At 38.7% G+C, this 12,078-nt stretch overlaps 1 protein-coding gene across 1 annotated transcript in view; it reads left to right on the forward strand.

Annotated features, from left to right (window-relative positions):
• Positions 1-12,078, forward strand: part of SLCO5A1 (solute carrier organic anion transporter family member 5A1) — a 139,105-nt gene that overhangs the window by 85,054 nt on the left and 41,973 nt on the right. The gene's annotated exons all lie outside the window — the stretch shown is intronic.

Here is a 12,078-nt window from a genome sequence, read left to right on the forward strand (position 1 = left end):
AATTATGTTTTTATGGTTCTCAGTTAAAAAGAAGGAAATAGGCAATGGCATTCAAATTTAGATCTGAATACATCTTTTTATGGTGGCATGAGTTAAGTTAAAAAAGAATTAAAAATTTTTAAGTGGATAATCTGAACTATAGATCAGGTGCATGGTATCAGGATTTCCCCTTCATGAATGTAAACAGATTTTTGATTGAATTAGAGAAGACGGTTGACTTTATAAAGGAAATCTGTGAATTTTGTTTTAGAAGATGTTTTAGGTCTGGGAAAATGATTTTTGGAGACTATGATATGGGTATCCATTGTATGTAGTACTCAAATCTTTTTTTCATAGTAAATTGGGTGTTTCAAAATGCAGGAGCCTTAATTCTCTGATATTGGGGGAATTTCCAGTGCATTATATCATTATATTTTGGATATATAATATATAGTGGTTTCAAAGATAGTCAAATGCCTGTATCTGCCCAAGGCTCAATTTATTAATAAAATATTACTTAAATAGTTAAGTGGAGATTGATGATAACTTTTCTGATGACTCTGGCTCCTACTTTATCTTCTACATCCACATTCAAACTTAGGAAGCTTGAATTGTCTGGAAATTAACAGACAAAGTTATATTATTATTATGAAAAGAGAAGTTGAGTTGAAATATTTGGGTAATCACTTTGTTCTCTCAATTCACTTTGCACGTAAAAAGACATACATTGGGGTTGTGGGTCCATGATCACAAATATTTTTGTAAAGAGTATACTGCTTTGGATTATTGTAATGGTCACCCAAATATATATTTTTCTCTGTTTATTTTTCAAAAATATATGTTTTCCTTATATTAAGGTAAAATTTACAAATTACTTAAAAGTTTGGTTGCCAGAAGATCTGAACGACACATTTCTAGTTTAATTCTTACACTAACCCTTTGTTTGAGTGACTATTCTTGGTCAGGGAAACCAAGAGTCGTCTTGTAGCTAGATATGAAGACACAGAGCTGATAGATGTAGTCTCAAGCATTTCCCTAACTAAGTTTCAGTATTAGTAAGTGCACTGTCAAGAAGAGTCATAGTCAAATAAATCTGGGACTTGCTGAGTTGAAATGTTACAGAGGTGTTTGCTGTAGGACTCTTCACAACCCTTACCATGCTAGTGTGCATTGTGAAGTTCCCAGACACAGGCTCAAGGTACTGTCTTTCCCAAACTGACTTGACTGTGAAATCCAGCTTTTGAATGGCATCCCTCTTCAGGAGAGATTTTCTTCAGGACACACAACAAGAAACACTGCTGTTCCATCCTGTGTGTCCCTATTCCAGCCAGACTAGGGAGCAGAGCTCTCTGGATCATCCCATCCCCTCCCCCCACCAAAGGCGCCATTTTGACTAAGCAACAGTTGCTGGGGCTGTGGTACAGAACTGAGCTAGGTAGGACTTGAGTCATATTGACTAAGGCCATCATTTAATTATGGTAGAGGCAGCAGCTAGACATAAGAATCCTTGTGGAAAAATAGAGCAAAACGTTCAGCTAAACTGGGGTGTTTGGACACGGAGTCCCACGGTGGTGTGGTCAAGGCAGTCGTCACTGAATATGGCCTCCTTGGCTAAGGGGGGTACAGGTTTGAATAAAATTAGCTCATGGAATTTGTTCATTCTATGTTCCAACATCAGGATTTACAAAAAAAAAACAGCATCACACAGTGCCAATTCCATTCTGGTTTTGTCATTGTAGTTTTTTTTTTTTTTTTAAACATTGTCAGTGTGATTTTTTTAAAAAAGATTTTATTTATTTATTTGACAGAGAGAGATCACAAGTAGGCAGAGAGGCAGGCAGAGAGAGAGAGAAAGGGAAGCAGGACCCCTGCTGAGCAGAGAGCCCAATGCGGGACTTGATCCCAGGACCCCGAGATCATGACCTGAGCCGAAGGCAGCGGCTTAACCCACTGAGCTACTCAGGTGCCCAGAATAACAGATTTTATTAGGAAAAAAATATTTATTTGGCAAATACCTATTTATTTATTATCTACCTGTTTCTGAGCCACCCAGGCGCCCCTTGTCAGTGCAATTAAAGAAAAAAAAAAGATTTTATTTATTTATTTGATGGAGAGAGAGAAAGCACAAGCACGGGGAGAGGCAGAGGGAGAGAGAGAAGCAGGCTCCCTGCAGAGCCTGATGTGGGACTCGATCCCAGGACTCTAGGATCATGACCTGAGCCGAAGACAGTGGCTTAACCAACTGAGCCACTCAGGTGCCCTGTCAGTGCAATTTTTATACTATGTTTGATAGTCTCCTGTGTTCTGATAAAATGCTTTTTTATTTCCAGCTCATACCTTTTCCTTTCTTTCCAAATAGATAAATAATAATCGTCAAAGATATTCAGATTGATTAAGAGTAGAAGGTTGCCTGTCATATTACAGTAAAATGAACAAGGATGATAATCTCTTTGAAAGTTTGCTTTGATTTTTAAAAATTTTTATTAATTGAATCCTTCTTACCCTGTGAGCAGAGATTTGTATTTTTAATTTTTAGTTTAATTGAGTCTTTGGTTCTTTTTCTATGCATGTAAGTGACTTGGAGAATTAAGAAATTTATCTGAGCAAGAATTTTAATAAATTTTTTTTAAAAAGATTTATTTATTTAAGAGGGTGAGCACAAGCAGGGGGAGGGGCAAAGGGAGAGGGAGACAAGCAGACTCCCCGCTGACGCTGGCTGGATCCCAGGATCCCATGATCCTGAGATCATGACCTGAGCTGAAAAGAAATCAAGAGTCAGACACTTAACCGACTGAGCCACCCAGGTGCCCCAGAATTTTTTTTTTTTTAAGATTTTTTTCTTTATTTATCTGACAGAGATCACAAGTAGGCAGAGAGGCAGGCAGAGAGCGAAGGGGAAGCAGGCTCCCTGCAGAGCAGAGAGCCCGATGTGGGGCTTGATCCCAGGACCCTGGGATCATGACCTGAGCCGAAGGCAGAGGCTTAACCCACTGAGCCACCCAGGTGCCCCAGTGCCCCAGAATTTTAACATAGTTTTAATTTCTCATCTGACAAAATTTTTGAGTTAAAGTTTTTTTTTCTTTTTTAATTTAAAAGGATTATTTGAATAAGTACTTTGACCCTCCATAGCCATTTGCTTATACTGTGTCATATGATAGGGAGGAAGCTCCAGACGTATCAGAATACAGGCCTTTGCTCACTTTCTCTCCCATAGCCCTTGAGCACCAGCTCTCACAGAGCTGTGCCCTGTGTGTGTGTGTGTGTGTGTGTTAGACTCAAACCAGAACCATAAGTTGTTTTACAGATCTGCCCATGTTTGTATCTATGTGATCGTAAATCCAAGTTCATGTTGCACCTTCCCATGTGTGGTATTTCTGCTAACCTACTTAGGGTCACATATGTTGACTGAAATGAACTATTTGAAGGTTAGTGTTTTGGAAAAGGTTGAAATGATGGCAAGAACTCTGAAGGAGGAGGCCAAACAGCCTTGAATCCTGCTACTGCTGATTACTAGGTGTGTGACTTTTGGCAAGCCCTTTTACTTCTTACAGTTCAGCTAAAACTGAAGCTTACCTGTGTCATGAGGACAAGAGCTCCCCTGTCTTTGTGTGTCAGTGTCATTGTGAGGATCCAGTGACGTAGTGAGTAGTGATTTGTTTTGAATCTTCCCTAACTTCAAATGGGCACAACAATATAAATTGAAAAACACAGCTTGATCATATATTATAGGAAAGGGAATTATCATTGAAGATGTTGCTCGTAGCCTCTTACATTTGAAGTCATGGTGCTTGAACAGGTCTGAGAATGAAACCTCTATGATAATAATGGTTATAAGAAAATAGCTGCTGGGGCGCCTGGGTGGCTCAGTGGGTTAAGCTGCTGCCTTTGGCTCGGGTCATGGTCTCAGGGTCCTGGGATCGAGCCCCGCGTTGGGCTCTCTGCTCAGCGGGGAGCCTGCTTCCCTCTCTCTCGCTCTCTGCCTGCCTCTCTGCCTACTTGTGGTCTCTGTCTGTCAAATAAATAAAATCTTTAAAAAGAAAATAGCTGCTGACTTTACTGAGTGTTTACTAAGTAGAAGACCCTACCCATGCTCTTTCATTTGGACATGACTTAATCCATTAACCAATGGCTATGTAGTAGGTGTTCTTGATTATGCCCATTTTCCAGATGAGGAAACAAAAGTCTAGGGACATGCAAATAGTTAGAGCCTGGAAGGTAGTATCTTGGAGTATATAAAAATCCCTATGTGATTTTTATTGAAATATTATTATAGGTCTGTGCTATTTTATTATTTCCAAGCAGTTAAATTTTTTTTTTTTTTACTATTTCGGAGAAACAGTATTCTAAGTTTCAACCTCCATCACACACACACACACACACACACCACTGAACCATGGTCAAGAATACACCTTTGCTTTCTTGGGGTCCTGCCCTTGTGTGTATGGAATTATAAAGGGTTAGATGATAGTTTGTCTTGGGAGTTTGTCTTGGAGAATTCTATTTTGCTTTTCATTGGAGAATAATCAAAATACTTATTTCTTTGGTAAGGGGATTAGGTTGGGATGTGATTTTTAAAAATGACTATAATTTTTAATGTTGTCTAATTAACCAAATATTTGCCATCTGTCTTTAGCTGCTGATTTGGGGGTTGTTTTTGATGAGGTTCAAAGCAGTCCCCCTGAACTCAGACTGCAGCCTCTGGGAGTCACCGCATACTTGGAAGCCAGAGAGACATGCACATGCTTTGATTTGCTCCATTCTTCTGCTTTTCTGTACCAGTTCTTTAATTTTATAAGAATAGATTTTAAAAATACCTTTTTGTACTAATTTTGTAAATGTATACATAGATTTTTTTAAACATTAACATTAAACTTTTAAGTGCAAATAGATTATATTAAGTATGGCTACATTTGGCATCACTGTCCACTTCCAAGGTCAGGCAGTGACCTTGGCCTCCACAAGGCGTGGGCGGGCACTGAACACGATGTGCTTCGGGAGAGGAGAGGAAGGTCCTTACAAACCAATATCCTGTAGCAGCTGCTCGCATCTTCTCACTTCTATACTTTTAAACAATCTTGGGATAAATAGAGGCTATTAGGACCCAAGAGTGACAATTACAGGCTCTTTGTCTTTTGGGCAGAAAGGTATTTATTACACTAAATTACATGTGTTTTCCTTTGGTGCTAATTAGAACTTTTGTAGAAGGTTATAGTGGACATTAAGTCAAGATACTCAGATTCTTTGTATTTGTTGATTAGCTAGCTAATTTAAGGCATGTTTGAGTGCCTACCATGTACCAGGTTCTAAGCCAGTGCATTGATGGTGATGGTTAAACAGGGTTTAATTGCTTAAGAAGGCTCAGAGGCCCCAGAGTGACAATGCTTACACATGAGTACTCTGTGACAACAGCACTCAAGGGAAAATGTATTTCCCAGTCACAGACCATCTCTGAAGGGCATGGCAGGACCCATGTCCTCTCTTATATCTGGGACCACTGACAGATATTGGGAATACCCAGGAAGCAGAGCTCAAAGCGGAGTCTCAGTGGGTGTTACAAAGTACTTTTGTAATACTTTTTATATTTTAAAATATATTTTTAAAGATTTTATTTATCTGAGAGAGAAGGAGAGTGAGAGCATGAGCAGGGGCAGAGGCAGAGGCAGAGGGAGAATCAAGTTCCCTGCTGAGCAAAGAACCCAAACATATATATATCCCTCCTACCCACCCCCACCTGGAAAGAGAAATCACAAGCAGAAGGGAGGGGTAGAGGGAGAAGCAGACTCCCTGCTGAGCAGGAAGCCTGATATGGACTTGATTCCAGAACCCTGAGGTCACGATCTGAGCCAAAGGCAGACACTTAACCGACTGAGCCATCCAGGCTCCCTAGAAAACAATAATTTGGACTGGAAGGAACTCTATTGATTTCTTCCTTTTCTAAAATCTTAGATTATGTCATTTTTTTTCTAAAGCCACATGCACCAAATAAACTTATTCTTACATTCCCCATAGAGTTGTATTATTTTCTTAGAAGAGGATTAGTTATTAACCAATTAATTTTCTATGATATTTTTGGTAATGTTGCATCACCACCAACTTTAGCCATGTCTAGCATCAGCATGATCAGTTTTTCTTCCTGATGTAATCCACAGACAGACTTCTCTTTGAATCCCTGATCTGTCATTTAACTAAATGTGTGATTTTAGCCAAGTCATTTCACCACTCTATTTCTCATCTGTACAATGTGAATGATCATATCCCAGGGCTACTGAAATTAAAAAAAAAAATGAAATGAGATAATTCTATTTTAAAGCATTTGGTATCTGGTAGATGCTCAATAAAATTTTATCTGTTGTGAAACAGTGTTAAATTTAAATTCATGTTAAATAGTTTCTTTAGATTTTCTGATTTAGAACAAATTTTGTATTAGTCTAATTTAGAGTGGTAACTCAAAGTTGTTTTGTTACATTCCACCTGTTAAAAAAAGTAACAAGTTCAAATGAAATTATAAGGAGGCACTTTTTTAGTCTTGATCATAAGAGTAAAATAGCGTAAACTTTCTGGAGCTAGAGAAAGCCAGAAGGTGCTGGAAAGGATGTTCATATCACAATGCATCATGGACCTCTGTCCCTCTCTGTCTCTCTTGCTGAATCTCTCTCTCAGTTGCTCTAAATCAACTCACAAAGTGATCAGCCTCCTGTTTGGCCAGTTCTCCAAATGCCCATTATTTCTTTTAATTCTTTGCCTTTGTTTACTAATTTTCAGAATAAAAATTTATATTCTATGAAATCTGTAGAGTCACCAATAAATTTAAAGATATATTACCACAAACTCATGGCTACTTATGTTTGATGTGCTTTCATCTTTAGCGGTCATTATTCTGTTTGATGCTGCAGTTGTCCACTATCTGGTCACTGGGAGCCCTTTCAAGTCAGCACCTGTGTCCTTGGGCACCCACCTTGGTAGTCTTTGATTTCCCACAGGACAAAAGACGACTCACTTACCTTATGTTTCCTGCCCTAGACATGGGATCAGTCATTTCTGCCAGCAACTGTGTTTCCTTTCAGAGGAAAATGGTATTTGGAGATCACCATCCAGACAGTAGGGTCTTTCATGGCTACCAGGTTGTCATGGATGCTAGACCTTTTTTTTTTTTAATAAAAAGAGAAAAACAGATTATGAGGTTATACTGATATTTTTGCTTCAAACTTAAGATTTCAGGTTATTAATGAACTTCTTTGATATTATACTGTATCTCTTTGCTCTAATTCTATAAATTGTTTTTCCTAATGACTATAAATAATTTATCCAAGTGTGTATGTATGAATATGTGTATTATAGTTTCAAACCAAGTATCAGTATTATTACCAACCATGAAATATGAAATGCACTTTTAGACTAAGCAGTTCTTTTGTCTGCAGGCTTTCTCTTATGGCTATGTAAAATCCTGTGACCTAAAGTTATTTGAAATGATTCTTCTCTGGTTATGCCAGCCACCAGACAAGCAGTGGAATTTATTTGCTTTTAATTTGTTTTCAGTTTTTAGGTATTATTTTATTTTTATTTTTTTAAGTTAATTTAAAAAATCATGTAATGCATTTATATGATTTGAAAATCAGAATCCTAAAACAAAGAACATTCAAAGAGGCCCTGCTTCCATCCAATTCTCTCTCTCCTTCCATAGGCAACATTTTCTGAGTTCATCCTTTTTGCTTCTTTTTGAATAGGTAGGTAAGTATGTGGAGGCATGAGGATGGCTCATTCGGTTAAGTGCCTCACGTTGGCTCCAGCTGTGAGGATGTGATCTCTGGATTGTAGAATCCAGCCCTGTGTCTGGCTCCACGCTCGGCAGAAGTCTGCTTGTCCCTCTCCCTCTCTGTCTGCCCCTCTCTTGTGCTGTGTCTCTCTCTCTCTCTTTCAGATAAATAAATAAAATCTCTTTGAAAATAAATAAATAAATTAAATTAAATTAATTAATTAATTAATTAATGCAGTATGCACAATACATACATCAGTATTTTGTATGAGTATCTCCCCTTTCTTCCCCTGGGGTTGGATCCTGTAGTGTAGCAGCATGAGTCCCACTGTATGGAAGTATCATAGTCTATTTGGTCCCTTATTTGAGGACATTGATTTTTTCCCCATTCTTTTGCTATAATGACACTTATCATGATCTATATAAGTAATTTCATACTAATAACCCATTTGTCCCATATACTTATTTTCTTTTTGACGATTTAATGTAATTGTCCATCTTTCAGTGAGCCTTTATCCCGGCGGAGAAGCCGATTCCAGACAGGAGAGGGAAACAGAGAGGTAGTGAACTTGTCAGTCTTCACCACCGCCCCCCCCCCCCCCACCCCCGCTGCCCCCCAAAAGGCTTAGAATTTTCCCTCCGGTTGCTACAATGATCTAAAGAGAGAATTTTGCTGAAAGTTTTTTGAAAAATCCATGCAGCTTTTGGGACTCCAAATGAAATTGGAGTCTTTACTTCAGTGTGCGTCTTTGCTATGAGGGTGAAAGCAGGGCTTTTGTTGGGTTTCCATTCTTCGCTAGGTGCAGCGATACAAAGGGGCCCTTTGGTGCATTGTTGGCTGCTCTTGCTGCAATACTAATTTGTGCAGTTTGCAGTGGATAAAACAGGTAGATAGAACAGTTTTTGTAAGCTGTATACCCAGCAGGCCATAATACAGGTCCATAATACAGAGATTGAGCTGGTCCTCAGAGAAGCTGCACACATTTTAGAATTTTTATTGTACAAATTCTCTCTCTTCCAACTTTTTTAAAAAAGATTTTATTTATTCATTTGATAGACAGAGATTACAAGTAGTCAGAGAGGCAGGGAGAGAGGAGGAAGCAGGCCCCTTGCTGAGCAGAGAGCCTGACTCGAGGCCTGATCCCAGGACCCTGAGATCATGACCTGAGCCAAAGGCAGAGGCTTAACCCACTGAGCCACCGAGGCGTCCCCCTCTTCCAACTTTTTATGCATTGGGCAAGACATATAGTATGATGATTAAGAGGACCAGTTTTAGAGGGGGACAGATCTTGTTGAAATTCTTGCTTATCCTTTTAATCCATCCAACCATCTATCCATCCATTCATCCACAAATATTTATAAAGCTTCTGCTATGGGCTTGGCATGGTGCAAGATCTAGAAAAGCCATGAGGAGAACACAGAGGTATTCTGCCCTTAAGGATCTTGCAGTGTAGTGACCCTATTAGGCTGCCCATGTCCCTGGACAAGTTCATTAAGTCCTATGAGTGTTAGAGATCGTGAGGATTAAGTAAGGAAATGTAGATTGTGTGCTTGGTGCAGTGTTTGGGAATTAGCCAGTAGGGATAACTGAATACTCCATTTATGACATACTCTCAAGAGGGATATCTAAGGCACAAGAGTGAAGGCAGGACTTAGGGCAGGTGGAAACATTAATAGCAGAGGTTATCTGTGGGCAATGGATTCAAAGAGTAAAAAGAGAGGTACAAAGTGTGACTAACAGGTGGCTCAGTCGGTTAAGTGTCTGCCTCCAGCTCAGGTCATGATCCCACCCTTCTGGGATTGAGTCCCGAATCGGGCTCCTTGCTCACAGGAAGCCTGCTTCTCCCTCTGCCTGCTGCTCCCCAAGCTTGTGTTTCTCTCTCTCAACCTCTCTCTTTCTCTGACAAACAAATAAATAAATACATCTTAACAAAAAAAATAACAGATAGCTGGAAGATGAAAGAGAAGGCAAAAGATTTGATACTAAGGTGATCAGCTAAGGGATTATTTCATCTGAATTGAGGGAAGCTTAGAGATACAATGTAATTTTTAAGTACAGTTGCTTTCCAAGTATAACACATGGAACAGGAAACTGATTTCAGCTGAGTCAGTGTTGAGCTAGAGGTAAATCTTGATATCTGTGATTTAGTCTCCACTTATTGTTCAACCTCAAATATGTCTATTTTTCACAACTCTTACTGTGGGAAAAGACATTTTAACTGTTTTAATGTCATATATTTGAACACGCTGCAGGGAAATGTCAGACGACCAAATCTCTCAATTAACTGAAATGTTTATTTCACTTATTTTTGATGATTATTGGTCCTTATGTCTGGGATTTGTTTCCCATGCATACCCACCTGTGTGTTCATACACGGAGAAAAATGAGGACAGACATCACTTACAAGGGCTTTTCTGGGCTCAGAGGACATTCAGTCCAGTTTTATCTACATTTTTGTGTCTACATTCATTGCCCCTTGATGATCACTGATGTTCAGAATGGCCCAGAAGCCCCTTGAGAGCCTTAGCCATCAAAAATAATATATTTTGTTCACAGAGCAGGATTTATTTATGTACAAAAGTTGAGAAAGATTAGGGAGCTTTTGAAAAGGACTGAAAACCCATGGGAGAGAGTGAAATGTCTGGAGCAGATGTAAGTGCCTTTCTGCTGCTACACCCAATAGATTTGATGAATGAATGACTGTAAATATTAATTTCTCTCACCCTCAGTTCTCTCCTTGAGTGAAGGATTGAATTAGACAACCTTTCTTCAAAGATCAACTAGCAAACATCCCACCATCTCTCTGCATCCACCCCCCCAGCCAACCCTGCAAAATCCTCTGATTTTTGTGAACAACTTCTTTTTCTAGACATTCAAGTTCGTCAATGTTTTACTGTTTTGCTTTGGTATATGTAAGGTGTTGTAAGATGTATTTCCTGGCAGTTAAAGTTAAAATCATATAATATTATATTTTTCCTTTTCTCCTTTGTTGTGTGTGATGGAACTGAGGTTGAATTACTACACTTTTTGCTTTTTGGGGGGCGGGGGGACTATCAAGGAGTAAGGTAGCTTGAAGATCAATTATTCTCCTTTTGAGAACTCAGGAACTTTTTACCAGGCATGATCCCATTTTGGCAGGTCCATACCTTGCTAAAGTGAGGTCATCTCCAAATGCTTTGTATTGGGCCAATTGTTATAAGGTAAAGGATATGGATTTTGGAGTCAGAGGGTCTGGGTTCAAGATCTGCCTCTGCCACTTATTATCTGTGTAACTTTGCATGAGTTAGGTACTTTCTTTGGCCTCAGTTTTACTAGTTGTGAAATGATATAATAACCATTTTGTAAGGCTGTTGAAGTTTTAAAAAGTTTTAAAATTACTTATTCTATAAAAGGCACAGCCTAAGGAATTCAGTTAATGATATTGTAATAGCATTGCAATGGGACAGATGGTAGCCACACTTGTGGTAAACATAGCAGACTGTATAAACTTTCCAAAACACTAAGTTGTACACTTAAAACTAATGTCTCATTGTGTGTCAACTATGCTTAAGTAAAAATTTTAAAAAATACTTAAGTGTAAAGAACAACATCAATATTAATGGAATGACCTTGGCTTTCCTCTCTCTCCTCATCCAATATTCCATCCTCTATAATAGGACAGAAGAATCAGGACTATTATGGAAAGAGATGAGGAAGAGAGGGCACAGAGTGTAATATTATCCCAGTTTTATAGATAGATAAGTAGAGGTAGAAGCTCTAATTCTTGGCCCACAGGTAGTGACATCCTGGAGCTAGAGATGAACCATTCTGACTCCCAGCTCACACCACCATCTCTCATTTCCTCAGAGATGCTGTCTGTCATAAAAATCACACCCAGAGTCAAAGAAGATCTTAGCCCTTGAGGATGGCCAGGGTATGGTTATTACCACACAGATAAGGAAATACCTTACCTTTTTCAACTAAACAGTAAAACAGGAGCTTAAACATTATTAGAAGTTGAAGTAATGTCCTTTAGTAACCTGAACCATCTCATGATGTTCCACAGAAAATTTACTTCACTCTCAGGCTCAGCTTCCCCTTGTGGCAACTGTTCATTGGTTAGAAGGTAAAACATGGGGCTATTTGGGTTTGTTACCAATAGTTAATGTTTTCAAGTCACTGTATTGAACATTTTTTTATATCTCTATTTACAATAAAGATGAGTGTAATTTGTGTTGGTGTTTTGACTAAAGTGGATGTTTAGAAACATTATAGGTGCATGTTTCTCTTACCTAGGCAAGGAATAATTTGTGTATTATTGTTTTATATTGCATAGTTCAGTATTGTTTTGTAACATCTTCCTTCA

The sequence above is a fragment of the Mustela putorius genome, unplaced genomic scaffold (assembly GCF_011764305.1).
Source record: "Mustela putorius furo isolate JIRA1106 unplaced genomic scaffold, ASM1176430v1.1 tig00003846_pilon_pilon_pilon, whole genome shotgun sequence".
In the NCBI taxonomy this organism is placed as follows: Eukaryota; Metazoa; Chordata; class Mammalia; order Carnivora; family Mustelidae; genus Mustela; species Mustela putorius.